Here is a 6,395-nt window from a genome sequence, read left to right on the forward strand (position 1 = left end):
TTTGCAGAAATGCATTTGCCGTTGTTATACATTTTTATACACGTATAATATGTACGTAAAAACGACACCCTTCTATTACTCATCATATTAAGGGTTGCGGCATGTGGATATTGTCTTTAACATCTTGAATGGCAAAAAGGGATTTTTGTCCGTTAAATGAAGGATTTTTTGGCTGTTTTAAAGAATTTGAAGTATTATAAAATTGTTTATAAGTTTTTGTCACAGTGTATATGGGTTCCTCTACCCCTCCAGTGCACATATTACTCCTCGTCAAATTTTTCTTGGTCATACGTGCACTGTTTGGGTAGAGGAACCAATATACACTGTAAACAAAAAACTATAACTTATGATATACATAACAGCAAAACTTCAGTTGTAATGTCCAATATACTTTTCTGTAGATTTCAGTAAGACCCACCAATGGATAATAATATCAAGGCCCAACTGTTGACTATATACTTATATATATGTGGCGCGTTTCTGAAAAAGGCCCCTTTTGTGTGAACGTCAAATAACGGAGAAATGACGTTGTGAAGATATGCATTATTTTCCGACGTTTAAAAATTATTTTAGACAAACATCACACAAATTTAATCACTATGCTAATTCATTTAATTTAGAACGTGTAACAATACAAATTGGCCATATTACATGTATAGTAGTAAACAACGGACAAAACTTCTTGCAAAATTATATCGTCAAAATAGTTGCATTGATATAAAAACATTTTTAGAGTTCACACAGCATCTCTTCAAAATTATAGGTTTGAACAAGTTTTCATTTGATCATATAAAACGTGTACATTATCTGAACAGGAAAAGAACGAACTTTAAGAACATTTTAAAAACTCAATTTATTTTTGTCACATTCATATGGCCTTTTTTTCTGAACCATGTCACGTAAACATAATAGCAAAACCTTCTGTTATCCAAGCCAATATATATTTTCTATAGATTTCAGCAAGACCCACCAATGGATAATAGACATACAAGACCCCACTGTTGACATTATATGTTTACAGTCATTGAGGCAACTGTTGAAGACACCCACAGTCTAGAATCTATACAGGAGTCAGAGCCTCTCATGATACAACATGCCAGTGTTGACTGTGCTGATCATATGCAATCTACAGGTTTCACTTTGGTTCTTTCAGAGTCCATGTCAACTGCTGACAGTGAAGAGCCAGGCAGTCTGACCCATGATAGGAGGGAGCCAAGTGAAGAGCCAGCCAGTCTGACCCATGATAGGAGGGAGCCAAGTGAAGAGCCAGCCAGTCTGACCCATGGTATTTCTGTTATCTGTTGGGCCTCTTACAAGTAATAAACATCGTAGGGTCCCATATAAGAAATAAACATGTTTACACTAATTTTCGGGTCTCATATAAGTAATATTGTTGGGTCCCATATAAGAAATACTGTTGAGTCTCATATAAGAAGTATTGTAAGAAATATTGTCTGGTACCATATAAGACATTCTTCAAAAGTTCCAAGGTTACTTTGTCATGGCGATTTGCCAATCATTGGTTCAGCATTTCTTACTTGCTGTCAATATACCTTGAGCGACCATTGCAGTCCTTTTGTTTACTTTAGTCTTTGATACATAGATTTGTTATTTTATATTAAACTTTGCTGTTAAATCAAGAAATTGTTGTGTTGTTTTATATGTATGTATTTTTTATTTTACAAACTGGTACAATCGTTCACAATTACTTCTAAAGTCTAGTTGTGCAAATATGGGATTGCTTAAGCCATTTAAGAATTATGGTCTTTGTTTCATATCCCTGTACAGATGAGATATTGTGACCTGAAGGTTTCTTTATTATGGCACAATATTTATTTAGACTTTCAGCAATTATACTACATTCTCTTCCAGTTTAATGGCATACATACATACATGTATACTTCGGCTTTTATACAGAAATAAGTAATTATGTTGAATTTGCTTGCCATCAATTTGTGAATAAATTATAATAAAAACTTTTATGGAGACCTTTGATTTTGGCAGCTTTTGTATGACAGAAAATGGTTATCTGTGAGAACCCAATAATTGATTTTAAATTGTTAGACCCAATTGTTATATTTAACATAAATTTTGGCATATATACAGGAAGTAGCTATTTTCAAAATGGCGGATCATGTAAATACCAAACCACGTGTTGGCTTTTTCAGAATTAAACATTACAAAATTTTTGACTCTGTAAATGCATGGTGTGATTACAAGAATTTGGAGCACCATAATGACTACAACTATACAGATAAAAGCTTTCTTGTGTACATCTTTTCTGTAGAAGATGCAAAACAAATTTGTTAAATTGGCAGCAAACTGGAATGATGACTGCATATTTGTGAATATAATCAAGAATTAACATGCTTTATAGATTCTTGACATGACTCATGGTGAACTAAAATTGCTTGCAAAGCATCTGGGACATGATGTGAAGACCCACAAGGAATATTATCAGTTGTCTTCCAGTACCATGGAACTCTCAAAGGTATATATTTCATATAAAATCTTTAAATTTTCCATACACAGATATTTGAAAAACTAAATGCTATATTGTAACTAAGAGGGCTAAAAGAAAGAATAATTTAACAGGCAGCCACAGTAAGACCATATCTGATGTTGACTTTGACTAGTATGCTTTGCATTAATGGCTTTTTATGCCCCCTGGATCGAATGAACGGGGGTATATTGTTTTTGGCTTGTCTTTCTTTGTATGTGTGTGCGTGTCAAGGTGTGTGTGTGTGTACAAAACTTTTACCAAAACTTAAACGTTTGATCATAACTTTTGAAATATTGAAAACAGCAACTTGATATTTGGATTACATGCGTATCTCATGGACCTGCACATTTTGAGTGGTGAAAGGTCAATGTCATCCTTCAAGGTCAAAGGTCAAATAAAAAAAGCGGCACAGTAGGGGCATTGTGTTTCTTACAAACACATCTCTTGTTGTGAGTGTGTTTTGTGCTACAAACCAATGTCCATGCCAAGGTGGAAACTCTCCAGTTCATGTTATTGTTGTTTTGTCTATTTAGCCCTCATTGTCATACTGTTTAGTGTTGTCTGCTAATTTGTTGCCATTGTTGACTATTTTATATTATTGTGGCTTTTCTTCATTTATTCAATGGGAATTTTGGTCACTGACCAGCTTTTCATTAATTAAGTTCTTTTACCGAAATGGTATCAAAAAATGCAATATCTAAAGGCAGTACATCACACAAGCTAGCATTAATATAAAGCGTAATTATACCCACTTACCTATGTGTAATGGGGGCTATATAAAAGTCACTTTGTCGGTCTGTCCCGAAATTTCATCCGATCTTCACCAAACTTGGTCACAAGTTGTATCTAGATGATGTCTAGGTCAAGTTTGAATATGGGTCATGCCTGGTAAAAAAACTAGGTCACAAGGTCACTTAGTGCTTTTAACACAAAGTTTGTCTGGACCATAACTATTTCATTTATTGTTAGATTTTTAATTGACTTGGTTTCGATTTGTTCACCATCATGGGACCGTGTGTCGCGCGAAAGAATTGCGTCGATATCTCCAAGAACTTAGATCAAGGTCACTTTTGGAGTTCAAGGGTAAAATGCTTGTCCGGGCCATAACTTTTGTCATTTCATTGTGAGATTTTAAAATCATTTGGAACATTTGTTAACCATCATTGGAGGGTGTGTCGCGCAAAGAATTTCATCTTGTCCGGGCAATAACTGTGTTGTTCTTTTGAGATTTTAAATCAGTTGGAACATTTCACCATCATTGGAAGGTGTGTTGTGCGAAAGAATTACGTCGATATCTCCAAGGTCAAGGTCACACTTTGAGTTCAAATGTCAAAAATGGCCATAAATGAGCTTTTCTGGGCCATAACTATGTAGTTCATTGTGAGATTTAAAAATCATTGGCACATTTGTTCACTGTCATATGACTTGTGTGTCACGTGAAAGAGTTACGTCAATATCTCGAAGGTCAAGGTCACACTTTGTTCAAAGGTAAAAGAAGGCCATAACTATGTTGTTCATTGTGAGATTTTAAAATCATGTGTTCACCGTTATGGATGGTGTGTGGCAGGAAAGAATTATGTCGATATCTCCAAGGTCAAGGTCATGCTTTAAGTTCAAAGGTCAAAATGGCCATAAATGATAATGGCATAATAATTCTTAAAAATAGCCATTAATAGATTCTCTTGTGTGGATGGGGCACGTGGGGGTATAGGTCACGTCTGTGACAAAGCTCTAGTTTCTTTAAGTGTTGTGGCAGATAATTGAGATTATATTATTTGTAGGGCTGTGTAATTTACAAATATGGTACTGTGCAGACTTTCACAAGCTGTCAACAAAATAGCATATGGCAACGTTTGTGTTCCAATTATATTGATATTGAAATAAAAAGTGAGGTCAGGGAACTATGGATTGCTACTGTTGTTATGATGGAAGTATTGTTGACACTGGAATATTATGGTCTTCTTGAAATTTTATAGGTTGCCCTGATGTTGTATGCTGTTGAAAATGGTTAAAGTCAATGAGTGGAAGGGAAGGCCGATGAAGGACATAGTAGTAGAAGGTTTGATTATAAGAATTTTATTAATATAATTCATTTTACTGAATTGGGATGGAGAATTTTTGTACTTTCTCTCCTATGGCTGTCAGTAAATTCGACTGAATGATCATTCTTCAGAACAAAACAGAGCGCTTGAGAACAGACAAACGATGTAAAACATTGTTTGAAAGGCGGGGCCCTTGTTTTTGGCCACGTTAATTCAATAAGTCTAAAATTTACGTGGTAAAAATAGGCAAACCTATTTTATGTGCCTTGAAAATTGTTTATCCTCTTAAAGAAATGCTAATGCAACAAAATACTTTTTAACAACCTTGAAGTATTGAAAATATTTACTGTCGTATCAAGAGTGACTTCTGGTTATTTTTTTCTAAATAGTTATTTCTAAATAAAAAATCATTTTTTTACAGATTTACCTCTTCCAATTGAAGACGAAGATGGCCATCAAGAAGGTAAAATAGTTATTTATACCCATGATAGATCATTGGCCACTGTTCATTTGTATTATGAAAGTGGTCCATAACAGAGTCATTGTTATGTGTAGCCCATTAAAAAAAAAAGGGAGTATAGGAATACCTTTAGATTTGGACCTTATGAAATAGTTTATATGCTCAATTAGACATTTACTGTTTCTGAGTATTTTAATGATTTAAAGGATAAATAACTTACTTGCAAGTATGAAGATTTTCTGATTTTAAATTGTAAGCAGGTCTTATAACATATTTTAGTGGGGGATATGTTGTGTTGTTATTTTGTGTGCATTCTCATACCTTATACCGAAAGCATAAAAAAACACGTTTAGAAGTGCTTTTGGAAACAAAACATTTCCTTTGGTATTTCTATTATCATATAATAAAGGCCCACCCTATTGATGATAAAGACATGACCCAACTGTAGACTATATATTCTAGTACAATTTTCTGTTGTCCAAGCCAATATATATTTATGCCACCCTTCGAAGAAGAGGGGGTATTTTGCTTTGCACATGTCGGTCGGTCTGTCGGTCGGTTCGTCCACCAGGTGGTTTCCGATGATAACTCAAGAACGCTTTGGGCTAGGATCATGAAACTTCATAGGTACATTGATCATGACTTGCAGATGACCCCTATTGATTTTGAGGTCACTAGGTCAAAGGTCAAGGTCACAGTGACCCGAAATAGTAAAATGGTTCGGGATGATAACTCAAGAACGCATACGCCTAGGATCATGAAACTTCATGGGTAGATTGATCATGACTCGCAGATGACCCCTATAGATTTTGAGGTCAAAGGTCAAGGTCACGGTGACCCAAAATAGTAAAATGGTTTCCGGATGATAACTCAAGAACGCCATACGGCTAGGATCATGAAACTTCATTGGGTAGATTGATCATTACTCGCCAGATGACCCCTATTGATTTTGAGGTCACTAGGTCAAAGGTCAAGGTCACGGTGACCCGAAATAGTAAAATGGTTTTCGGATTGATAACTCAAGAAAGCATATGCCTAGGATCATGAAACTTCATAGGTAGATTGATCATGACTCGCAGATGACCCCTATTGATTTTGAGGTCACAAGGTCAATGGTCACAGTGACCCGAAATAGTCAAATGATTTTCGAATGATAACTCAAGAACGCTTTTGCCTAGGATCATGACACTTCATAGGTACATTGATCGTGACTTGCAGATGACCCCTATTGATTTTCAGGTCACTAGGTCAAAGGTCGAGGTCACAGTGACAAAGTCGTATTCACACAATGGCTGCCAGTACAACGGACAGCCCATATGTGGGGGCATGCATGTGTTTTACAAACAGCCCTTGTTTCTATAGATTTCAGCAAGACCCACCAATTGGATAA

At 35.5% G+C, this 6,395-nt stretch overlaps 1 protein-coding gene across 1 annotated transcript in view; it reads left to right on the forward strand.

The window, feature by feature from the left end:
- The first annotated feature begins 283 nt into the window (after positions 1 to 283).
- LOC127881738 (60S ribosomal protein L30-like) overlaps positions 284 to 6,395 on the forward strand; it is a 332,547-nt gene continuing 326,435 nt past the window's right edge. Inside the window, exon 1 of the mRNA XM_052429826.1 lies at positions 284 to 293. The gene's annotated coding sequence lies outside the window, so the exon portion shown is untranslated. The remainder of the gene's footprint in view (positions 294 to 6,395) is intronic.

Source organism: Dreissena polymorpha, chromosome 5 (assembly GCF_020536995.1).
Source record: "Dreissena polymorpha isolate Duluth1 chromosome 5, UMN_Dpol_1.0, whole genome shotgun sequence".
NCBI classification, from domain to species: Eukaryota; Metazoa; Mollusca; class Bivalvia; order Myida; family Dreissenidae; genus Dreissena; species Dreissena polymorpha.